Raw genomic sequence first — 27,265 nt, forward strand, 5'->3', positions numbered from 1 at the left:
ATGCAGTATGTATGTAGCATGCATGTAGTATATATGTAGTATGTATGTAGCATGTAGTATGTATGTTGCATGCATGTAGTATATATGTAGTATGTATGTAGCATGCAGTATGTATGTAGCATGCATGTAGTATATATGTAGTATGTATGTAGCATATATGTAGTATGTATGTAGCATGTAGTATGTATGTAGCATGTAATATGTATGTAGCATGCATGTAGTATATATGTAGCATATATGTAGTATGTATGTAGCATGTAGTATATATGTAGTATGCATGTTGCATGCATGTAGTATATATGTAGTATGTATGTTGCATGTAGTATATATGTAGTATGTATGTTGCATGTAGTATATATGTAGTATGAATGTAGCATGTATGTAGTATGAATGTAGCATGTATGTAGCATGTAATTTTTTTTTATTTTTTTTTTTTTACATTCAACACATTAGCCGGATGATGGGACTACTACTGTCCCATAATTGGCTAATGTGTCAATCACTGTCATGGTAGCAGGCATCGCCCGATGGGACTTGTAGTCCCATCGGACGATGCCTTCACAGACCCCCGAAGCCTGCACAGCCCCCCGGCAGGCCGGCACAGCCCCCCGGCAGGCCGGCACAGCCCACCGGAGCCTGCACAGACCACCGGCAGGCCGGCACAGCCCCCCGGCAGGCCGGCACAGCCCACAGGAGCCTGCACAGCCCCCCGGCAGGCCGGCACAGCCCACCAGAGCCTGCACAGCCCCCCCAGCAGGCCGGCACAGCCCCCCGGCAGGCCGGCACAGACCACCGGAGCCTGCACAGACCCCCTGGCAGGCCGGCACAGCCCCCCGAAAGGCCCGTACAGACCCCAGAGAGGCTGTACAAGGCAAAAACAGGGTTTTTCTTATTCCGATACCGGAAGTCCCATAGACTTGAATAGGACTTCTGGTATCGGAATCGGCGATACCGATACTTTTTTTTAAGATCGGCCGATCCATTCCGATCCGATACTTTGAAGTATCGGACGGTATCGCTCAACTCTACTGAAGATCATCAATGAAAATGAGGCTTTCCCTGACAAAGCAGAAAAACCTCTTCAGAATGTTGCAAGAGAAAAGTTTTTCAGTGTTCCTGTAGAAGCTAATGACAGAGTAGAAACAAATATTCAGAACGTTAGAAGAAAAGTGTGGTGCCCCTGCGGGTCCAGTGGCCATAGAGGTACTGCACCTCATCCAGAGGTGTGGTATATCATGATCAGGTAAGATGGGGGCACTTCACCACACGCCTAGCACTGCACGCAACACACACACTAGTTAGTCAGGGAATCTGGGTGTACCCTTCGGGAGGATGGCCTCATCCCAGACTGGCTAGGAAAGGGTATTGGGGGGTTAGTGGGGAAGGTAGGTAGAAGGGGAGGAGCTTAGAAAGTGGAGTGATTTAAAACAGTCAATCATTGATAGCGAGTGGGCGGAGCTTAGAGAAAGAATGGGAGATTTGAAGGCAGTTAGGAGAGTTCCCTCAGGGGAAGAGCAGGTGGAAGGATACGCTTGAAGCAGCTCCTGTCAGGAGGAGCTGCTGGATAGATTGGCTTTGAAGGGAAACTCCCTGAAGGAAGGAGTGGTTCTAGAGTCCCATGCTGATAGCTGTCAGGTGGGGGAAGAAATTAGGTCGCAGAAGGGTCTCAGCCCTTAGCCTAGCGAAGAGAACAACGCACTTAACTAGCAAGCTGACATTTGTGGTTGCTGTATGGGCAACAGCAATTCCCACAGTTACCTTCCCAGAAAGGCAGCCACATAGGATCAAGAAGCCGCCTGAGTGGTGAATTCTGACAGGATCTGCGGCAGCTAGCCTGTGACACTGACTGTGAAGGTGCTGGAAAGGGAGGAAGGAGAGTGGAAACCATCACAGTGAGACGGCCTAGGAAGGAATATACTGACAGGGAGTGTTGGAGTGGTGTGCTCAACTACCTGGGAGTTTACTGGACCCCTGACCTAGAGGAATCAGCACCGAAGTGGGCGTCTGTGTGCACCAGACAGTGAGTAAAGCTCTTTTGAACTGCATTCAACTGAGTCCTTGTCTCCTTTCTACATCCAACACTCAGCCCTACTACATCCTCCTCTCTGCTTGTCACCATCACACCTAAAAACAACTCTCAACAGCCCTGGGACTATTGCTGTACCTGTGGGGAGCCATTGTCACCTCAGCTGCATCACACCAATAGTCTCAGGAGAACAACACTTCTGACCAGAATACCACAGGTGGCGTCACGTATTCATCTATAAACCTTTATTCCCAATTTATTACACTTCAACAACAACAAACAACATTCCTTTTTCATTTGACCGCCTGGGGCCACGGACCGGGTCGCAGCCACTGTGATACCGTCCCCCATTGAAGTCGACGGGCCCGGTACCGAGTACCCCACAGACCCCGGGCGCGTCAGATTTTGGCATCATGAACAGGATAAACGAAGCCCGGTGTCACCAGGTCCTGTGTGCCGAAGATTTTGATGGATTTGAGAAAAAAAAATGCCTAAAATATGTAAAGAAACAGATTTATTGAACTGTGATTTGGACTCTAAAGATGGCCGCCAGAGCGATGAACTGGGGCATGTCATCACAGGTGACACTCAAGGAAGAGCACGATAAACCGTTAAGTCCCCCTGCCTGTATTATTATGTGACTGCGTCATGGCCAACGCCCAGGGGAGTGCAAGCCATAGCCTGGTATGGTGGAAAAGGGATGCGACACCACCCCCTAGAGGAGGAGAGAAGCTCAGCGGCGGAAAAAGCCTTGAAGGAAGAATCAGAACATCAGGCAGCCATGATGGAGAAGGAGCAACCAGAGGAGCGTGGGGAAGCATGTCATCCTTCGCTCAGTCCTGCGTTGCTCGGCTCTGGCCCAGAGGAGGAGTTGAATGTGGCCAGCTGGAACAGGAGATCCGCCGCCTACACCAAGATCTGTGGGACTGCCAGGCTCAGTTGGAGCTAGTGAAGCAGCATGCCCAGGAGAGGTCTGGCCCCAGCGTACCACCGACACTGGTACCCGATTCCAGCACTCCGCCTTCACCAGATCTGGAATCTGTGGCTGCAATGAAACTGGAGGTCACCGCTGCCAGCCAGGAAGTACCGACACCCGTTCCAGGAGGCGGCTCTCTTGCACCCTCCACCTTGGATCTGACTGCCGCTTCAGCATCCCTGACACCAGAGCCCGAGGAGGAGACCACCAGTGCAGCAACACCAGGTACCTCTGGCACCCCTGTGTCCTGGGAGACCCTACTAGGCTCGGTTAGGTCCCCATCACCCCCGAAGTCTGGGCAGGTGGTGTTAGATCTGGTCTGGCAGCGGAAAGTGCCATCTGAGGGGAAGCAGCTAAACAAGGCCCCATACCACCAGCAGTCAGTGACAAGCCTGTGCAGGAGGCAGATGACTTTTGTACCCAACAGCTGTGCCAGTATGCTAAAGAGCGAGAGGAGGGAAGGAGTTGGCATCTGGCCCTGGAGGAAAAAGATCCCCAGATTAAGAGGTGGACCCGGAGTGTTACAATCAAAGACCCGGAAAGAGTGGGCTGGGGTAAGGTCCTAGAGTTTGACAATAACCAGGGCTATGGGTTTGTAGCCGATTCCAGGGGCTCCCCAGATCTCTTCGTTAATCGCCATGATGATGTGGAGGCCCACCTAATAAAGTGACATCCAAGCCGCAATCTGACACCAGGTGACCTTGTTTCCTTCACCCAGCATCTGGGGCCACGAGGCTGGTACGCCCTCAATGTTAGGAGAGTCCCACCAGAACTGGCCACTGCATATGAACAGCAGGAGGCAGCCAATAAGGTGGCAGCAGTGGCAGCAGAGATCCCCAGGCCAGTTACAACAATTTATCCTGGAGGGAAGATAATAACAACTCTAGCCCCTGCATCTGGAACAGCTACACCCCAAGCTGCTATTGCCCCCATCACAGCAAGCACCAAACCAGCCACACTAGGAGGGGCTCAACATGTCAGGCCGCCTATAAGTGGCCATCTAGATCACTTACCCTGGAAGCAGAAGGGTTATAAGGCTTCCATCACCCCAGGGGGTGATTAAAATTGAGGAGTTCTCTTAAGATACTGAACAGTTACCCAGGAGGGTAAAAGCACCGTTGTGCCACGTTGATTTTTCATGTTTAAAGTTCTGCCCCAGTTGGACATCAGTTCAGTTGCAACCAGAAACTGAGAGATTTCGAACCGGAAGTGGTCTCAAACTTTTTGTAAATAGTTTGCACCTCTTCAGGTGCACTATCTTGGTTTTACTAGAACCTTTGATAAAAGGACTACCTTAGACCAGAACAAAAACCCGTGGGTGTGGCCGAAAACTGGGTCTAAAAGAAGTGACAGCATCAATTACGTCCTGCAGCCCACCCAGGAACACCGTTGGAGGTTTAGAGCGGGTCCTCCACCAGCAAAAGGACACTTCAAGATAACCCAGATGGAGTTACCAAGAATTCCGTTGGATTTATGATAAAATGTTGCTAGTATTTATGTAGTGATAGTATTTATTAAAGATAGAATTAGAAGTATCTTAGTATAGAATAAATTGCAAAGATAGTATTATTATTAAACAGAAAAGAGAATAAAAATGTGAAGTTTTTAAATAAAAATCTGAACCAGGTGGCGAACCATAGTTAGCAATTGTCACCAGTAGTGAAAGCTTGCACCAGGTGGCGAACCATAGTTAGCAGTTATCACCAGTTAGCACTTTGAGTTAGAAGTAGTATAAATAAAGTTACAAAAAGTTATTCTACGTAACGTTAAAAGCAAAAGTAACTCTCTCTTGAGAAGAAGTTTGATTGTGAAATGTATTGTTAATTAGTGCAGTAATATTTGCAAAATGACTTTTGTATGTTCTTTTGTAACATCTGTGCTTTATTTTCAGCCCACGGACGTGATGGGTTTAACAGGGTGGAATGTGGTGCCCCTGCAGGTCCAGTAGCCACGTAGGTACTGCACCTCATTCAGAGGTGTGGTATCTCACGATCAGGTAAGATGGGGCACTTCGCCACACTCCTAACACTGCACCCAACACACACACTAGTTAGTCAGGGCATCTGGGTGTACCCTTCGGGAGGATGGCCTCATCCCAGACTGGCTAGGAAAGGGTATTGGGGGGTTAGTGGGGAAGGTAGGTAGAAAGGGAGGAGCTTAGAAAGTGGAGTGATTTAGAACAGTCAATCATTGACAGCGAGTGGGCGGAGCTTAGAGAAAGAATGGGAGATTTGAAGGCAGTTAGGAGAGTTCCCTCAGGGGAAGAGCAGGTGGAAGGATGCGCTTGAAGCAGCTCCTGTCAGGAGGAGCTGCTGGATAGATTGGCTTTGAAAGGAAGCTCCCTGAAGGAAAGAGTGGTTCTTCTAGAGTCCCACGCTGATAGCCGTCTGGTGGGGGAAGAAATTAGGTCGCAGAAGGGTCTCAGCCTCTAGCCTAGCGAAGTGAACAACGAACTTAACTACCAAGCTGACAGTTGTGGTTGCTGTATGGGCCACAGCGTTTCCCACAGCTACCTTCCCAGAAAGGCAGCCACATAGGATCATGAAGCTGCTTGAGTGAAAAATTCTGACAGGATCCGCGGCAGCTAGCCTGGGACACTGACTGTGAAGGTGCTGGGTAGGAGAGTGGAAACCAGCACTGTCAGATGGCCTAGGAAGGAATATACTGACAGGGAGTGTTGGAGTGGTGTACCCATCTACCCGAGAGTTTACTGGACCCATGACCTGGAGGACTCAGCACTGAAGTTGGCGTATGTTATGAATGGGTCACCGAGGAGGAAAAAATCTAAACATGCTAAGCCCAGAAAAACCAGAGAGGTTGGTAACTATGCAGATTGCAGATCCCTGATCCTAACCACACAACTAGCAGCAGCCATGAGCGTACCTATGATGAACCTAGACGCCTCGTCACGGCCAGAGGACTAAATAAGCCTAAAGCAAGAAAAGGGGAAAACTAACTGCCCCAGAGCAGACCCCAAAGGAATAGACAGCCCCCCACACATGTATTGACGGTGAAACAAGATGAAAACACAAACACAGGCAGGAAAATAGGCTGAGCAAACGATGGGGCCCAACTAACTAGAAAGGAGAGGAAAGGAAAGACACTGTCTGCAATCTGCCCCAAACCCTACAAAATAATATCCAACACTTCTGATAACAAAATTAACCCTGAAGTCACTAGACTTCTCCCACTATATCAGCACTCTGAAATATTCTGAGACAGAGCATAAAGAGGCCAATCTAATAAGGGACAAAAAGCAAATTGGCAAATACAGATAAATAAGAGTGGAAATTCAGCACAGCCCCAGCCGGGGCTGGCTGACCACACAAAAAACTGAATAGAACAACAAAATCAAGTGTGAAGATTAGCAGAGAAACTTAGCTTGAGCTGACTGGAACAGAGCTGAGAACCAAGACCTGACAAGCAGAAGGAATCACCAGCACCAGAGTAGGGCGTCGGCTGTCTTAAATCCAATTTGAGATTCCTGAGGTCCAATCGTCATCCTCATTATCACTTGGCAGATCTCTACTGATTAAATCAGCCTCACTACCTCCTGTTACCACCAGAGGGAGCCTGGAAAGAGAACTCACAACTGATAGACCAGAAAATCAACTCACAACAGCACCCCCCCTTGAGGAGGGGTCACCGAACCCTCATCCACACCACAGGCCGATCAGGATGGGCCCGGTGAAAAGCACGAACCAATCAATTGGCATGAATATCAGAGGCAGAGACCCAAGAATTATCCTCCTGGCCATAACCCTTCCATTTGACCAAATACTGGAGTCTCCGTCTAACCAAACGAGAATCCAATATTTTCTCTACCTCATATTCCACATTGCCTTCAATCAACACAGGGTCAGGAGGTGCTGCCATATGAACCACTGGCTCAACAAACCTCTTCAACAGAGATTTGTGAAATACGTTATGGATCTTGAACGTAACTGGAAGTGCCAATTGAAAAGAAACAGGATTAAGAATCTCCAAAATCTTATAAGGTCCAATAAATCTTGGCTTAAATTTTGGAGATGTAACCTTCATAGGAATATTCTTAGACGACAACCAAACCATATCACCCACTTTAAACCGGGGACCAATGGTCCTATGCCGGTTGGAAAATTGCTGGGCCTTTTCCTGAGAGAGTGACAACGTATCCACCACTTGGTCCCATATCTGCTGCATTCTCTCTACCACAGTGTCTACACCTGGGCAGGACGAAGATTCCACTTGCCCTGAAGAGAATCGAGGATGAAACCCAAAATTACAGAAAAAGGGTGATATTAAAGTGGCAGAACTAGCACTATTGTTCAGCGCGAATTCGGCCAAGGGCAAAAATGAGACCCAATCATCCTGATCAGCAGATATAAAACATCTTAAATAAGACTCCAAGGTCTGGTTTGTTCTCTCAGTCTGTCCATTGGTCTGGGGATGAAACGCGGAGAAGGATAACTGAATTCCCAGACTGGAACAAAAGGCTTTCCAGAATCTGTAAACAAAAAGAACTCCTCTGTCGGACTCAATGTTCTCAGGAATCCCAAGTAACCAAACTACCTGTTGTAAAAACAAGGGCACCATCTCAGCGGAAGATGGCAACTTTGGGAGTGGTACAAGATGGACCATCTTCGAAAATCTATCACAAATCACCCAGTTAACAGTCATTCTCTGAGAGACAGGAAGATCAGAAATAAAATCCATTGAGATATGGGTCCATGGCCTCTTGGGCACCGGCAGGGGCATCAGCAACCCACTAGAACAAGAACAGTGTTTAGACCGAGAACAAGTCCCACAGGACTGTACAACATTTCTGGCATCACGAGATAAGGCAGGCCACCAAAAGGACCGACTCACCAAATCTCTGTTACCAAAAATACCTGGATGACCAGCCAATGCGGAGCAATGAATTTCAGACATCACTCTCTTTCTCCACTGGTCAGGAACATACAATTTTCCCATAGGGCAATGCTCTGGTTTATCCTCCTGAAATTCCTCCACGGTGCATCTCAAATCGGACGAAATGGCAGAAAGAACTACCCCCTCACCTAGGATGGTAGTAGGCTCGGTCACATTAAGAGAATCGGCAAAGAAACTCCTAAAAAGGGCGTCTGCCTTAACATTCTTAGTGCCCGGAAGAAAAGAGACCACAAAATTAAAACACGTGAAAAACAAGGCCCATCTAGCCTGTCTAGGATTCAAGCATTTGGCCGACTCCAGATAAATCAAATTCTTGTGATCGGTGAGGACCACAACTTGATGTCTAGCTCCCTCCAACCAATGTCTCCACTCCTCAAATGCCCGTTTCATGGCCAACAATTCCCAATTCCCCACATCATAGTTGCGTTCAGATGGGGAGAACTTTCGAGAAAAGAAGGCACAGGGATTCATCCTAGAAGTCACAGGGTCTTTTTGGGACAAAACAGCTCCTGCACCAATCTCAGAAGCATCTACCTCCACCTGAAATGGAAGTGAGACATCAGGTTGCCGTAATACCGGAACTGAAGTAAATCTCAACTTTAGCTCCTGAAATGCTGAGACAGCCTCAGGAGACCAATTCAGCACATCAGCGCCCTTCTTGGTCAGATCAGTCAGTGGTTTGACAATACCAGAAAAATTACCTATAAATTTACGATAGAAATTAGCAAAACCCAAAAACTTCTGGAGGGCCTTCAAAGAAGTAGGCTGAACCTAAATGGCCTGTATCTTGGCCGGGTCCATTTCAATAGTCTATGGAGACAAGATAAATCCCAAAAATGAAATCCTCTGTACACCAAAGAGGCATTTTGATCCCTTATCAAACACATGAGAATCCCAATCACTAGAAAAGATCAAAATATCATCCAGATAAATGATCAAAAACTTATCCACAAACTCACGGAAAATATCATTCATAAAGGACTGGAAGACAGAAGGGGCATTAGTGAGCCCAAAAGGCATCACCAGGTACTCAAAATGTCCCTCCGGAGTATTAAACGCCATCTTCCATTCATCCCAGTGCTTGATGCGGATAAGATTATACGCCCCCCTGAGGTCAATCTTAGTAAACCAGCAGGCATTCTTAACTCTGGAGAATAAATCAGACATCAGAGGTAACGGGTACTGATATTTAACCGTCATCTTGTTAAGGGAACGATAATCAATACACGGTCTTAATGAACCATCTTTCTGAGCCACAAAAAAACCCCAGCACCTAAAGGTGACGAGGATGGTCTAATATGACCCTTCTCCAATGACTCCTTAATATAGGATCGCATAGCATCATGTTCGGGTACTGATAAGTTGAAAAGCCGACCCTTGGGAAATTTACACCCAGGCATCAACTCAATTGCACAGTCATAACTCCTATGAGGAGGCAAAGATGCAGACTTACTCTCACTAAATACATCAGAAAAATCAGCCAGATAATCAGGAATATCATGAGACTGAGGAGAGGTGGAGAAAACAGGAGCGTCCCTAAGAGCACACTGACAACCCCAACTCACCACAGACCCAGATTTCCAATCCAAAACTGGATTATGAGTTTGCAACCAGGGAAAACTCAGAACAATAGTATCATGCAAATTATGCAGCAGCAAAAATTTACAATTTTCTTGGTGGTCTGGGGTAACTCGCATTATCACCTGGGTACAAAACTGAGGTTTATTCTCCGCCAAAGGAGTAGCATCAATACCCCTCAAAGGAATAGGCATCCGCAGAGGCGTCATGGAAAAACCACAACGTTTAGCAAAGTCCAAATCCATCAGATTCAACGCTGCTCCTGAATCCACAAAAGCCTTAGTGGAAAACGTGGATAAGGAGCAGATCAGAGTAATTGCCAAAAGGAACTTAGGTTGTACACTGCCCACAGCAAATGTGTGTGCAAAACGTTTCTCTCATTTAGGGCAGACAGAAATAGTATGAGAGGCATCTCCACAGAAAAAACACAGCTTATTACGCCTTCTAAACTCCTGACATTGCGCCCTAGACAAAAATGACAAAACCACTTACATTGCATAGGTTCAGACGTTGGTTCAAAAGGTGGCAGCACCTCCCGTGTAGTTTTACATTCACGTAAACGCCAATCAACTTGAATGGCTAATGACATGGAATCATCCAGACCAGAGGGAACAGGAAATACCATAACATCTTTTACGGTCTCTGATAAACCCTTCCAAAAGAGAGCTGCCAAAGCACTATCATTCCATGTAGTGAGGACCGCCCACATTTGGAATTTTTGACAGTGCAACTCTGCAGAATCCTGTCCCTGGTTTAATGCCAACAGGGTTCTCTCAGCTTGATCAACAGCATTAGGCTCATCATACATCAAACCCAAGGCTTGAAAAAATGCATCCACATTAGTCAGAATAGGATTTTCAGGTGTCAGAGAAAAAGCCCAATCCTGGGGATCACCGCGCAGCAAGGAGATGACAATTTTAACCTGCTGCATAGAGCTCCCCGATGAGTTAGGCTTCAAGGCAAGAAATAATTTACAATTATTCTTAAAATTCAGAAATTTAGACCAATCCCCAGAAAACACATCAGGAGTAGGGATCTTAGGTTCAGCAGCATGTGACTGAATGAGGTAGGTGGAAATTCCCTGCACTTCAGCAGCAAGTTGCTCCACATGATCAGACAATTGCTTAATCTCCATTAGGGAAAAAACACATTTCTAGGATATATTTAACCCCTTCCTGCCATCCGACGTACTATCCCGTCCACTGTACCCGGGCCCGTATGACCGGGGACGGGATAGTACGTCGGCGCGATCAGCGGCGCCCACGTGGTTAGCGCCGCTGATCGCGGCCGGGTGTCAGCTGATTATCACAGCTGACACCCGGCACAATGTGTCAGGGGCGGTCACGGTGTACCGGGGGTTAAAGGGAAGCATCGGCAGGGAGGGGGCTCCCTCCGTGCTTCCCTGAGCCCCCCATGGCAGCGCAATGTGCAGCGCTGCTGCGGGGGACTCCCTTCCTCCAGGCCCCCGAATCCAAGATGGCGACGCAAAGCGCAGGCATGAGGAAGCCTTCGGCACTGCCTGTGTCAGATCGCTGATCTGTCACAGTGATCTGTGATGTGACAGATCAGCGATCTGTCACAGGACAGTGATGTCCCACCTGGGACTATTTAATAAAGTAAAAAAAAAAATAAAAAAAAGTGTAAAAATAATAAAAAAAAAAAAATCGCCAAATAAATTAGAAAAAAAAAAAAATATTCCCCCAATAAATCCATTTTTTGGAAATAATAAAAAAAAAACCAATAAAAGTACACATATTAGGTATCGCCGCGTCCGTAATGACCCGCCCTATAAAACTGTCCCATTAGTTAACCCCTTTAGCGAACCCCTTAAAAAATAAAAATAAAAAACGAAGCAAAAAATAATGATTTATTATCATACCGCCAAACAAAAAGTGTAATAACGCGCGATCAAAAAGACGCATATAAATAGCCATGGTACCGCTGAAAACGTCATCTTGTTCCTCAAAAAACGAGCCGCGACACAGCATCATCAGCAAAAAAATAAAAAAGTTATAGCTCGCTGAATAAAGCGATGCAAAAATAATTATTTTTTATATAAAATAGTTTTCATTGCATAAAACCGACAAAAACATAAAAAACGACCTAAATGAGGTATCGCTGTAACCGTACTGACCCGAAGAATAAAACCGCTTTATCAATTTTACCACACGCGGAACGGTGTAAACGCACCCCCCCAAAAGAAATTCATGAAATGCTGGTTTTTGTTCATTCTGCGTCCCAAAAATCAGAATAAAAAGCGATCAAAAAATTTCACGTGCCCGAAAATGGTACCAATAAAAACGTCAACTTGTCCCGCAAAAAATAAGACCTCACATGACTCGGTGGGTCAAAATACGGAAAAATTATAGCTCTCAATATGTGGTGATGCAAAAACTATTTTTACAATAAAAAGCGTCTTTTAGCGTGCGACAGCCGCCAAACATAAAAACCGCCATAAATAGTAAATCAAACCCCCCGTTATCACCCCCTTAGTTAGGGAAAAATAATAAAATTAAAAAAATGTATTTATTTCCATTTTTCCATTAGGGTTAGGACTAGGGTTAGGGCTAGGGGTGTGTTGGGGTAGGGTTAGGGTTAGGGTTAGGGTAGGGTTAGGGTTAGGGCTAGGGCTAGGGTTAGGGTTAGGGCTAGGGTTAGGGCTAGGGTTAGGGCTAGGGTTAGGGTTAGGGGCATGTTGGGGTTCGGGTTGGAGTTAGAATTGGGGGTTTCCACTGTTTGGGCACATCAGGGGCTCTCCAAATGCAACATGGCGTCTGATCTCAATTCCAGCCAATTCTGAGTTGAAAAAGTCAAATGGTGCTCCTTCCCTTCCAAGCTCTGCTATGCACCCAAACAGTGTTTTACCCCCACATGTAGGGTATCAGCCTACTCAGGACAAATTGCAAAACAATTTTTGGGGTCCAATTTCTCCTGTTACCCTTCACAGAAGTTACCTGTAACTTCTGTGAAGCACTTGGGGGTTCAAAGTGCTCACCACACATCTAGATAAGTTCCGTGGGGGGTCTAGTGTCCAAAATGGGGTCACTTGTGGGGAGTTTCAATAGTTTAGGTACATCAGGGGCTCTCCAAACGCACATGACACCCGCAGACCATTCCATCAAAGTCTGCATTCCAAAACGTCACTGCTTCCCTTCCGAGCCCCGACGTGTGTCCATACAGTAGTTTTCTCCCACATATGGGGTGTCAGCGTACTCAGGACAAATTGCACAACAACTTTTGGGTTCCAATTTCTCCTGTTACCCTTGGGAAAATGAAAAAATTGGGGACTAATTGATCATGTTTGTGGAAAAAATACGATTTTTTTATTTTCATGCCCTGGCATTATAAACTTCTGTGAAGCCCTTGGGGGTTCAAAGTGCTCACCTCACATCTAGATACGTTCCTTAGTGGGTCTAGTTTTCAAAATGGGGTCATTTGTGGGGGGGTTTCCACTGTTTAGGTACATTAGGGGCTCTCCAAAGGCAACATGACACCCGCAGACCATTCCATCAAAGTCTGCATTCCAAAACGTCACTACTTCCCTTCCGAGCCCCGACGTGTGCCCATACAGTAGTTTTCTCCCACATATGGGGTATCAGCATACTCAGGACAAATTGGACAACAACTTTTGGGGTCCAATTTCTCCTGTTACCCTTGGGAAAATAAAAAAAATGGTGTTATAAACTTCTGTGAAGCACTGGGGGGGTCAAAGTGCTCACCACACATCTAGATAAGTTCCTTAGGGGGTCTAGTTTCCAAAATGGTGTCATTTGTGGGGGGGTTCCACTGTTTTGGTACATCAGGAGTTTTCCAAACGCGACATGGTGTCCGATCTCAATTCCAGCTCAAAACGTCAAATGGCGCTGCTTCCCTTCCGAGCTCTGCCATGCGCCCAAATAGTGATTTACCCCCACATGTGGGGTATCAGCGTACTCAGGACAAATTGCACAATAACTTTTAGGGTCCTGTTACCCTTGGAAAAATAAGAATTGAGGGTGAAAAGATCATTTTTGTGGAAAAAATATGATTTTTTTAATTGTATGGCTTTATGTTATAAACTTCTGTGAAGCCCATGGGGGTTCAAAGTTCTCACCACACATCTAGATAAGTTCCTTATGGGGTCTAGTTTCCAAAATGGTGTCATTTGTGGGGGGTTTCCACTGTTTTGGTACATCAGGGGTTTTCCAAACGCGACATCGTGTCCGATCTCAATTCCAGCCCAAAACGTCAAATGGCGCTGCTTCCCTTCCGAGCTCTGCCATGCGCCCAAATAGTGGTTTACCCCCACATGTGGGGTATCAGCGTACTCAGGACAAATTGCACAATAACTTTTAGGGTCCTGTTACCCTTGGGAAAATAAAAATTGGGGTGAAAAGATCATTTTTGTGGAAAAAATATGATTTTTTAATTGTACCACTGTACGTTATAAACTTCTGCAAAGCCCTTGTGGGTTCAAAGTTCTCACCACATATCTAGATAAGTTCCTTGGGGGGTCTAGTTTCCAAAATGGGGTCACTTTTATGGGGTTTCCACTGATTAGGTACATCAGGGACTCTCCAAACGTGACATGGCGTCCAATCTGAATTCCAGCCAATTTTGCATTGAAAAAGTCAAACGGCGCTCCTTCCATTCTGAGCTCTGCCATGCGCCGAAACAGTCGTTCCCCCCCACATATCAGGTATCTGCGTACTCAGGACAAATTGCACAATAACTTTTGCAGTTCAATTTCTCCTGTTACCCTTGGTAAAATAAAAAAAATTGAACCTGAAGTATTTTTTTTATGAAAAAAAGTTAGATGTTCATTTTTTTTTAAATATTCAAAAAAATTCCTGTGATGCACCTAAAGGGTTAATAAACTTCTTGAATGTGGTTTTGAGCACCTTAAGGGGTGCAGTTTTTAGAATGGTGTCATTTTGGGTATTTTCTATCATATAGACCCCTCAAAGTGGCTTCAAATGTGATGTGGTCCTAAAAATAAAATGGTGTTGTAAAAATGAGAAATCGCTGGTCAACTTTTAACCCTTATAACTTCCTAACAAAAAAAAATTTTGGTTCCAAAATTGTGCTGATGTAAAGTAAACATGTGGGAAATGTTAGTTATCAAGTTTTTTGTGTGCCGTATCTCTGTGATTTAAGGGCATAAAAATTCAAAGTTGGAAAATCGCGAAATTTTCAAAATTTTCGCCAAATTTCCATTTTTCTCACAAATAAACGCAAGTTATTTGAATGAAATTTTACCACTATCATGAAGTACAATATGTCACGAGAAAACAGTGTCAGAATCACCGGGATCCATGGAAGCGTTCCAGAGTTATGACCTCATAAATGTACAGTGGTCAGAATTGTAAAAATTGGCCCGGTCATGAACGTGCAAACTTGCCTTGGGGGTGAAGGGGTTAAAGAAGCATAGAGTCTAAATCACAGTAGTCATTATCCCCTTCTGCTCCTCCTTGGTCAGGCCTCATCTAGAATACCTTGCCCAGTTCTGGGCAAAACATTTTAGAAAAGACATTGAAAAAGTGGAGCAAATTCAGCAAAGAGCTGCCAGGATGATGAGAGGACAGAGAAGTATGTCCTACGAGGAATGGTTAAAGGATTTGGGAATGTTTACTTTGCAAAAAAGAAGACTAACAGGATACTTATGTTAGCACTACGCTGTAACCCTGCTCTGACAGGCAGGGTCTACGGCGTGTCTCTTCACTCCCCTGTGCTGCGGACAGTTCTTCCCTTCCCCATGCTCTGCATGCTTCCAGCCTGTCCATTAGCCATGTCCTTAGAGCATGCATGTGTGCACTCCTGCCCTCTTAAAGGGTCAGCGCGTGCACTTGTGATTTCCTCCACAGCTAATGGCTGTGGGACATTATGTATTTATTGCTTCCTCCCCACTGGGGAGGTGCCTGAGCAACCTTCCTGTTTGCAGTCTATGTTGTGTAAGGTCACATACCTGCCTGCTGCACTCTTGTGCAAATCTTTCCAACTGCACTCTTGTGCAAATGCTGACCTCTGCACTCTTGTGCAAATGCTGCCTTTTGCACTCTTGTGCAAACCTTGTCTGCTGCACTCTGGTGCAGATTCTGCCTGTTACACTCTGATGCAGATCCTGCCTGCTGCACTCTGATACAAACTCCACCTGCTGCACTCTTGTGCAAACTCTGCTGCACTCTGGTGTGAACTCTGTCTGCTGCACTCTGATGCGAACTCTGTCTGCTGCACTCTGATGCGAACTCTGTCTGCTGCACTCTGATGCGAACTCTGCCTGCTACTTCATCCAGTCTGTCCTCTGGGTCCAGCAGCTGTGCATCCATTGTTCTGTCCTGGCGTGGCACCTGGCATTCACTGGGAGCCAAGGCTAACCTCACAATCAGAGGCTCTAGTGAATAGTGAGGTGCTCGCTTAGTCACGCCCCATCAGGCTCTCCGTGGTCCGTGGCACAGTGGTTCCAGAAACCACGCCCTTGACAACTTATTAACTGTCTACAAATATCAGAAGGGATGTTACAATGTAGAGGGATCATCCTTATTCTCATTTGCACATAGAAACACAAGAAGCAATGGGATGAAACTGAAAGGGAGAAGATACAGATTAGATATCAGAAAAAACTTTTTCACAGTGAAGGTGATCCATGAGTGGAACAGGCTGCCATGAGAGGTGGTGAGTTCTCCTTCAATTTAAGTCTTAAGAGGCTGGACAGACATCTGTCTGAGATGGCTTAGTGATTCCTGCATTGAGCTGGGGGTTGGACACAATGACTCTTGAAGTCTCTTCCAACTCTGTCATTCTGTGAAACCTTCTATGAAACCACTAACACACACAGTGGCTTGCTGAACTATTCACCACCTTGGGTTTTCCCCTATTTTGATACATTATAACTTGTGTGTAAATATGCTTGTAGTCCGATTTGTTTGTGATGCATCAGAAAAATATATAAGCATAAATTACATTTATGGGATCAAAGAACTAAAAATTGGCATGTGCATATGTATTATCGACTTTTGGTATAAAGCCCCTAAACGTGTCTGGTGCAAGCAATTACCTTCTTAAAGGGAACCTGTCACCTCCTTTTTCAGCTATGAGCTGTGGCCACTGCCTTTCGGGGCTTATTTGCAGCATTCTAGAATGCTGTAGATAAGCCCCCAATCTAACCTGAAAGAGAAGAAAAACAAGTTTTATTATACTCACTCGGGAGCAGTCCGGTCCGATGGGTGTCCGAGGTCCGGGTCCTGTGCCTCCCATCCTCATATGATGTCATCATCTTCCTTGCTTCATGTCGTGGCTCCTGCGCAGGCATACTGATCTGCCCTGTGGAGGGCAGAGCCAAGTACCGCAGTGTACAGGCGCTGGACCTCTCTGACCTTTCCCAGCGCCTTCGCACTGCAGTACTGGGCTCTGCCCTCAACAGGGCAGATCAAGGAAGATGACAACATCGTATGAAGATGGGAGGCACCGGACCAGGACCTGCGACACCCATTGGACCGGATAGCCCTCGGGTGAGTATAATAAAACTTGTTTTTCTTCTCTTTCAGGTTAGATCTGGGGCTTATCTTCAGCATTTTAGAATGCTGTAGATAAGCCCCGAAAAGCAATGGCTGCTGCTCATAGTTAGTGTTGAGCATTCCGATACCGCAAGTATCGGATATCGGCCGATACTTGCTGTATCGGAATTCCGATACCGACTTCCGATATTTTTTCAATATCGGAAGTCGGCATTGGAATCGGAAGTTCAAAGTTGATTGACAGCCTGACGTCATCATGATGCGCGGTGTGTGCGCATCATGATGCGCCGTCATTTCGGGCCTTCCGGGGGTCTCTGCCGGCCTGCCGGGGGGCTGTGTGGACTGCCTGGGGTCTGTACCGGCCTGCCGGGGGGCTGTGCCGGCCTGCCGGTGGTCTGTGCACCCTGTGGGGGTCTGTACCGGCCTGCCGGGGGGCTGTGCCGGCCTGCCGGTGGTCTGTGCACCCTGTGGGGGTCTGTACCGGCCTGCCGGGGGGCTGTGCCGGCCTGCCGGGGGGCTGTGCTGATGTCCGGGGGTCTGTGCAAGCATCGTCCGATGGGACTACAAGTCCCATCTGGCTATGCCTGCTACCATGACAGTGATTGACACATTAGCCAATGATGGGACAGTAGTAGTCCCATCATCCGGCTAATGTGTTAAATGTTAAAAAAAAAAAAATACTACATACATACTACATGCATGCTACATACATACTACATACATACCACATACATACTACATATATACCACATACATACTACATACATACTACATACATAACACATATATACTACATGCATGCTACATTCATACTACATGCTACATATATACTACATACATACATACTACATATATACTACATGCATGCTACATACATACTACATGCTACATACATACTACATATATACTACATACATACTACATACATACTACATGCATGCTACATACATACTACATGCTACATACATACCACATACATACTACATACATACTACATACATACTACATGCTACATACATACTACATATATACTACATGCATGCTACATAAATACTACATGCTACATACATACTACATATATACTACATGCATGCTACATACATACTACATGCTACATACATACTACATATATACTACATGCATGCTACATACATACTACATGCTACATACATACTACATATATACTACATACATACTACATGCTACATACATACCACATACATACTACATACATACTACATACATACTACATGCATGCTACATACATACTACATGCTACATATATACTACATACATACTACATACATACTACATGCATGCTACATACATACTACATGCTACATACATACCACATACATACTACATACATACTACATGCTACATACATACTACATATATACTACATACATACTACATACATACTACATGCATGCTACATACATACTACATGCTACATACATACCACATACATACTACATACATACTACATACATACTACATACATACTACATGCTACATACATACTACATATATACTACATGCATGCTACATAAATACTACATGCTACATACATACTACATATATACTACATGCATGCTACATACATACTACATGCTACATACATACTACATATATACTACATACATACTACATGCATGCTACATACATACTACATGCTACATACATACCACATACATACTACATACATACTACATACATACTACATGCATGCTACATACATACTACATGCTACATACATACTACATATATACTACATGCATGCTACATACATACTACATGCTACATACATACTACATATATACTACATGCATGCTACATACATACTACATGCTACATACATACTACATATATACTACATACATACTACATGCTACATACATACCACATACATACTACATACATACTACATGCATACTACATGCATGCTACATACATACTACATGCTACATATATACTACATACATACTACATACATACTACATGCATGCTACATACATACTACATGCTACATACATACCACATACATACTACATACATACTACATGCTACATGCATACTACATATATACTACATGCATGCTACATACATACTGCATGCTACATGCATGCTACATACATACATACTACATACATACTACATGCTACATACATACCACATACACTCACTGGCCACTTTATTAGGTACACCATGCTAGTAAGGGGTTGGACCCCCTTTTGCCTTCAGAACTGCCTCAATTCTTCGTGGCAGAGATTCAACAAGGTGCTGGAAGCATTCCTCAGAGATTTTGGACCATATTGACATGATGGCATCACACAGTTGGCGCAGATTTGTCGGCTGCACATCCCTGATGCGAATCTCCCGTTCCACCACATCCCAAAGATGCTCTATTGGATTGAGATCTGGTGACTGAGGAGGCCATTTGAGTACAGTAAACTCATTGTCATGTTCAAGAAACCAATCTGAGATGATTCGAGCTTTATGACATGGCGCATTATCCTGCTGAAAGTAGCCATCAGATGTTGGGTACATTGTGGTCATAAAGGGATGGACATGGTCAGCAACAATACTCAGGTAGGCTGTGGCGTTGCAACGATGCTCAATTGGTACCAAGGGGCCCAAAGAGTGCCCAGAAAAAATTCCCCACACCATGACACCACCACCACCAGCCTGAACCGTAGATACAAGGCAGGATGGATCCATGCTTTCATGTTGTTTACGCCAAATTCTGACCCTACCATCCGAATGTCGCAGCAGAAATCGAGACTCATCAGACCAGGCAACGTTTTTCCAATCTTCTACTGTCCAATTTCGATGAGCTTGTGCAAATTGTTGCCTCAGTTTCCTGTTCTTAGCTGAGAGGAGTGGTACCCAGTGTGGTCTTCTGCTGCTGTAGCCCATCTGCCTCAAAGTTCGACGCACTGTGCTTTCAGAGATGCTCTTCTGCCTACCTTGGTTGTAACGGGTGGCAATTTGAGTCACTGTTGCCTTTCTATCAGCTCGAACCAGTCTGCCCATTCTCCTCTGACCTCTGGCATCAACATGGCATTTCCGGCCACAGAACTGCCGCTCACTGGATTTTTTTTCTTTTTCGGACCATTCTCTGTAAACCCTAGAGATGGTTGTGCGTGAAAATCCCAGTAGATCAGCAGTTTCTGAAATTCTCAGACCAGCCCTTTTGGCACCAACAATCATGCCACGTTCAAATTCCCACGCAGCAATGGCATAAAGTGAGACTAGGAACTTTTTTTTTTTTAAGTGGCGGAGGAATACAGTGCGGAAGGATACCTACCTTCCGTCATTGGATTCCTGCAGCCCGTAGAGAACGGCAGCAACAGCTGATGCTGCAGTTCTCTACCCAAGATCGTCGTGGGACACACTCGTGGACTGCTTCGGATCGTGGGTGAGTATTTTTGTGGTTTGTTATGTTAATATTTATTCCGTAAAAGACAATGGCTTCGGGGAACAATGTGACAAGTATTGGTAAGTATGTTACTCTATGTTATATGTACTGTATGTCTATGTATGTATTGTATGAATGTATTGTATGTAGTATGTATGTAGTATGTATGTGGTATGTATGTAGCATGCATGTAGTATGTATGTAGTATGTATGTAGTATGTATGTGGTATGTATGTAGCATGCAGTATGTATGTAGCATGCATGTAGTATATATGTAGTATATATGTAGCATGTAGTATGTATGTAGTATGTATGTGGTATGTATGTAGCATGTAGTATGTATGTAGCATGCACGTAGTATGTATGTAGTATGTATGTAGTATATATGTAGTATGTATGTAGCATGTAGTATGTATGTAGTATGTATGTAGCATATATGTAGTATGTATGTAGCATGTAGTATATATGTAGTATGTATGTGGTATGTATGTAGCATGTAGTATGTATGTAGCATGCAGTATGTATGTAGTATATATGTAGTATGTATGTAGCATGTAGTATATATGTAGTATGCATGTTGCATGCATGTAGTATATATGTAGTATGTATGTTGCATGTAGTATATATAGTATATATGTAGTATGTATGTTGCATGTTGTATATATGTAGTATGCATGTTGCATGCATGTAGTATATATGTAGTATGTATGTTGCATGTAGTATATATGTAGTATGAATGTAGCATGTATGTAGTATGTAGTATGAATGTAGCATGTATGTAGTATGCATGTTGTATGTATGTAGCATGTATGTAGCATGTAATTTTTTTTTTTTTTTTTTTTTTTTTACATTCAACACATTAGCCGGATGATGGGACTACTACTGTCCCATCATTGGCTAATGTGTCAATCACTGTCATGGTAGCAGGCATCGCCCGATGGGACTTGTAGTCCCATCGGACGATGCCTGCACAGACCCGCGAAGCCGGCACAGCCCCCCGGAGCCTGCACAGCCCCCCGGCAGGCCGGCACAGCCCCCCGGCAGGCCGGCACAGCCCCCCGGAGCCTGCAAGCCCCCCGGCAGGCCGGCACAGCCCCCCGGCAGGCCGGCACAGCCCACCGGAGCCTGCACAGCCCCCCGGCAGGCCGGCACAGACCACCGGAGCCTGCACAGACCCCCTGGCAGGCCGGCACAGCCCCCCGAAAGGCCCGTACAGACCCCAGAGAGGCTGTACAAGGGAAAAACAGGATTTTTCTTATTCCGATACCGGAAGTCCCATAGACTTGAATGGGACTTCCGGTATCTGAATCGGCGATACCGATACTTTTTTTTAAGATCGGCCGATCCATTCCGATCCGATACTTTGAAGAATCGGACGGTATCGCTCAACTCTACTCATAGTTGAAAAAGGAGGTGACAGGTTGCCTTTAAGTTACATGCTTAGTGAAAGGAAGTCCAACTTTATGCAAACTAAGAGTCACTAACTGTCATCAAATAATAAGATTTAACTCAAATCCTTCCTTATGATAATGAAAGGACAAAAGAAGAGATCCATAAAATTACTGTAACAATTTTTATTTCTGATATTAAAAACAACAATTTCTATAAAAATAAGCAGAATGCCTCAAAGCCAAGACAGAACAACTCATGCAAAAATCAGTGGAACATAAATAGTTAAATAAAATGCAGAGGTAATAACTTCCAATATATATCAGAATTCAATGCCAATAGAGATATGCAAATAACTATTTATCTTAAAGTGCACAGTGCCAGATATATGAAAAATTATATTATTCCTTAATTAGAATGAAATGTAGGCATTGTTTTTCCACTAATTGTACCACGTCATATAAGGTCAAAAGACCAAACAGCCACTAAGTCTAGACAGTGTTAAATACTATAAATGGCTGAATAGGTGACCACTAAATAATCCCATAACTCAATAATAGGAGGTGTGAATAATAGAGGGAAAGCGATTCATCTGATTCACTAATTATACCACGTCATGTAAGGTCGAAGACCAAACTGTCACTAAGTGTAAAGAGTGTAAATGCTATAAAGGGCTGTGGTGATGTTTTTCAGCAGCAAGGACAGGGAAAATGGTACTAAATGAGGTGAAGATGAATGGTGCAAAATACAAGGAAATTCTTGAGCAAAACCTGCTTCAGTCTGACAGTGATTTGAGATTGTGATGGACATTCACCTTCCAACAAGACAATAATAACCCAAAGCATATTGCTAAAACAACACTCTAGTGGTTTAAGGGGAAGCATGTAAATGTTTTGGAGTGGCTAAGTCAATGCCTAGACCTTAATCTAATTGAGAATCTGTGGTCAGACTTGAAGAGTCCTGTTCACCAGAGGAAACCATCCAGCTCCATGGAGCAGGAACAGTTTTGCCATGAGGAATACGCAAAAATCCCAGTGTCAAGATGTGGAAAGCTTATAGAGACTTATCCAAAGTGACTTGCAGCTGTAATTGCCACAAAAGAAGGCTCTACAAAGTACTGACTTTAGGGGGTGAATAGTTATGCACACTGTCATGAACTGGGAGGGTGAGGTTGCCCCCAGTTATCAGGGATTTGTTATATCCCACCAATTGTCACCAATTTATTATTTATTAGTTGTCATGGGTCAAATAACCACCCACAACTTTTGTTTCCCCCTGCAGTTCTGGTTTTTGAAACTTGCAGCTCTCTGGCACCCCCTTACTCTCAGATCAATCAGGGAACTGCACCTATGATAAGTAGTAGCCATGTTCTGACTATTGGGCACTCTGCAGCGATGGCATTATGTATGTCCCCAGACCCAGGATGGGTAATACACACATAAAACCTCTCTTCCGTCACTGCCAGAGTCTCCCAAATCCCCAGAACACTGTGCTGCCACCAGTTCCTCGTTCTTCATTAAAATCAATACTGGGTCAGGAGTCAACCCACATGGTAGTGTAATTAGCGCAGAGTTCGTGGTGGTACATTATAGAGCAAGGATAAACGAAACTAGCAAATTTATAGATTTACTCCAGAGAGGATAGGCAGTGTTTACAAAAATATAAAATATTTTACAAAAAAAGACAAGATACAGTATATACAGACAATTACAAAATAAAAGGGATTAAAATATGAAGCTTACACATCTCAGTCAATAGTATGATGTATTGATGGGGGGAGGAGCACCTTCCTCAAGGGAAAATGGTCATAGAATCATAGAATCATAGAATCGTAGAGTTGGAAGGGACCTCCTGGACCATCTGGTCCAACCCCCTGCTCAGAGCAGGATTCGCTAAATCATCCCAGTCAGATGTCTGTCCAGCCTCTGTTTGAAGACTTCCATTGAAGGAGATCTCACCACTTCTCGTGGCAGCCTGTTCCACTCATTGATCACTCTAACTGTCAAAAAGTTTTTTCTAATATCTAATCTGTGTCTCCTCCCATTCAGTTTCATCCCATTGCTTCTAGTCTTTCCTTGTGCAAATGAGAATAAAGTTGATCCTTCTACAATGTGACAGCCCTTTAGATATTTGTAGACAGCTATTAAGTCTCCTCTCAGTCTTCTCTTTTGCAAACTAAACATTCCCAATTCCTGCAACCTTTCCTCATAAGACAGGGTTTGCAGACCGGTCACCATTCTGGTCGCTCTTTTCTGAACTTGCTCCAGTTTGTTGATGTCTTTTTTAAAATGTGGTGCCCAAAACTGGACACAATATTCCAGATGAGGTCTGACCAAAGAGGAGTAGAGGGAAATAATGACTTCACGTGATCTAGACTGTATTCTTCTGTTAATACATCCTAGAATTGCATTTGCCTTTTTTGCTGCTGCATCACACTGTTGACTCATATTCAGTCTGTGATCTATTAGTATACCCAAGTCTTTTTCACATGTGCTGTCACTTAGCCCTATTCCTCCCATTCTATATATGCTTTTTTCATTTTTATTGCCCAGATGTAGTACTTTGCATTTCTCCCTGTTAAAAACCATTCTGTTAGTTGCTGCCCACTTCTCCAGTTTATTTAAATCTTTTTGAATCCTTTCTCTCTCTTCTCTAGTATTAGCTATCCCTCCTAGCTTTGTGTCATCAGCAAATTTAATCAGTTTACCCTCAATTCCTTCATCTAAATCGTTGATAAAGATGTTGAACAATACAGGGCCCAGGACAGAGCCCTGTGGTACCCCACTTGAGACATTCTTCCAACTGGATGTGCAGCCATTTACGACCACTCTTTGGGTCCGATCACTAAGCCAGTTATGAATCCACCTAACAGTTGCCTTGTCCATTCCATACTTAGTCATTTTTTCAATAAGGATTGTATGAGAGACTTTGTCAAATGCTTTGCTGAAGTCAAGATATACTATATCTACAGCATTTCCTTGATCCACCCAATCAGTGATACCGTCATCAAAGGAAATTAAGTTAGTCTGACATGACATATTAGTTACAAACCCATGCTGACTCTGTTTAATCACTTCATTCTTATCCAGGTATTGACATACATGTTGTTTAATAATTTGTTCAAAGATCTTTCCTGGAATAGAAGTCAGACTCACCGGCCTATAGTTGCCTGGGTCCACCTTCTTCCCCTTTTTGAAGATAGGAACAACATTTGCTCTTCTCCAGTCTTCTGGCACTTCTCCTGTTCTCCAAGAATTTTCAAAGATTATGGAGAGGGGTTCAAAAATTTCTTCTGCTATCTCCTTCAGTACTCTGGGGTGTAATTCATCTGGACCTGGAGACTTGAATTCATTTAGGTTAGCTAAGTGTTTCCACACTATCTTTCTGTTTATAGATATCCTGCATTCTTCTATTCCCTTAATAGGACAGTGAAGAACAGTTGATGTTACATTTCCTTTCTGAGAGAAAACAGATGCAAAATAGGAATTTTAAAGTTCAGCCTTCTCAACATCCTGTCTTACCATTTCATCATTTTCATCCTGTAAAAATCCTACAGCATCTTTGACTTTTCTTTTACCTTTGACATATCCCCAAAATCCTTTATTATTGCTTTTGACATCTCTTGCAAGCCTCAATTCATTTTCAGCTTTAGCTAATCTGATTTGTGCCCTGCAGGTTCTGCAGACAGGTCTATCAGCACAGCTTCCTAGCTGGCACCCTGGGCAAATGACACCCCACTGAGTCAGCATCTGAGCTTTATAGCTTTCCTTCTCTGACCTCACTGGGGGAGGTTGAGCTCTAGTGTATATGCCCCCTTTTGAACAGTTATCAAAACTTCCATTTGCTCTAACTCTGGGTGGAAACCTTGCAATGAGATGACAGGGGTATCATTTTTCTTATTACAAAATTATCTTTCTTTTGATATCAAACATTGTAAATCTGCTTATTACTGGGAGGCATATACCCTTTCCTCGAGTTCTGGTGGGCGCAGAAGTCGCAAAACATTGCTGGGTGTAGCTTCAATCATGCAGATTCCAAAAATATATGTATCCTGCTCCTATGACTATTCCGGGTTATTAAATTTGAGTTTGAAGGAACAAAAAAAGCATGTGCTCAAACCTTTACTTCCTGTTTGAGACAGCCAGACCAGGTTCTTACATTACTCAAGCTGGTATAGGGGGAGGGAGGGGCGAGTGAACATTCCATCGGGGGGGGGAGAGGGAGGGGGTCGAACGCTGCACATGAGAGTTGTAATGGGTGAAGGGCAGCACGAGCACTGGGAGCATACTTAAAATGTAAACATATTCATATTTTCCTGATACACACTGAAGTTTTCAGTTATTTTGTCTTCTTTGTTATTCACAGGTGAAGGGCAGGCATGTTCTTTACATGAACTGATGCAAACCCTTAAAAAAACAGTGAAATTTCAGGTTGTGAAATAGCAAAACATGAAATATGTCAAGAAGGCTGAATACTTTTGCAAGGCACTGCAGCATATGTCATTAAGAATTATCTTCAGAGTAAAAAACAAGGAATCTGGGAAGTCAAGAAATGGCCCACACTAACCTACTGGTGTTGCTGCATTAAATCTAGCAAGAACAAAAGCTACTTTTGGAAAGGTAAAAAAAAAGTTACAGGTCTCAAAAAATGGTGAAAGAAAATGCAACCACTAAAATATATACAAAAACAGTTTGGCATTGCTGTAATTTTACTTACCTGAAGAATCATATTACCAGGTAACCAGGTAATTTGTAGTGCAAAAATTAAAATAACCCCTCCAAAAAAACAATGGCGAAATAGCGTTTTTTTTCACCATTTGCCCCACTTAAATTATTTTGACCATTTTTCATTATGCATTTAAATAAAATGATCAAAAAGAAACCCTTATATGCCTGTCAATGGAGAAAAAAAATATGGCTCTTAGAATAAGAGAAGAAAGTACAAAAGTGCAAAATGAAAAATGTCTGGCACTCACATGTGGTAACGGCTTCCTGACAGGTAGTAAATTCTTTTGTTCCCCGTTTGGGGATAGCACGATTACTGATTGTCCCACTTGTGGATTCTAATGAGAGTTAGACATACTGATCCCGCATATTTCACATGTAGGCTTGACAAAGGCTTATATTAGCCGGAACGTTGCAAGTGTCTGAATGTTCAAGAATATTTTTTTAAAGGGTTGCGTCTTATATACCCTGATTTTCTTTTGTAAAAGCCTCTACCTGTCATTTTGTGAGAAAAATAATAATAAAAGCAATTTTGAGTGCCGAAGTTTTTCTGATTATTTTGGACTAGTTTTCTTCTGAGTACCAACTTTACAAGGAATGTCTAGAGTGAGAACCCCTTAATCCTTTGAATTTGGGTCGTTAAACAAGTAATTTATATATACCCAAAGCACAATTGAAAAAAATACAATGTCTTCTGATTCGATTTCTTCTTCCTGGGAAGAAAATAAGTTACGCAGGCTAAAATAT

The 27,265-nt window shown here is 43.9% G+C and overlaps 1 long non-coding RNA gene across 2 annotated transcripts in view; it reads left to right on the forward strand.

Moving 5' to 3' along the window:
• Positions 1-27,062, forward strand: part of LOC141063190 (uncharacterized) — a 74,553-nt gene extending 47,491 nt beyond the window's left edge. For both annotated transcript variants that reach the window (XR_012224834.1, XR_012224835.1), the window contains 2 exons: positions 4,894-4,998; positions 26,160-27,062. This is a non-coding gene — a long non-coding RNA (uncharacterized lncRNA). The remainder of the gene's footprint in view (positions 1-4,893; positions 4,999-26,159) is intronic.
• The last annotated feature ends 203 nt before the right edge of the window (positions 27,063-27,265 follow it).

Source organism: Dendrobates tinctorius, unplaced genomic scaffold (genome assembly GCF_039654945.1).
Source record: "Dendrobates tinctorius isolate UK_male_01 unplaced genomic scaffold, ASM3965494v1 ptg000246l, whole genome shotgun sequence".
NCBI classification, from domain to species: Eukaryota; Metazoa; Chordata; class Amphibia; order Anura; family Dendrobatidae; genus Dendrobates; species Dendrobates tinctorius.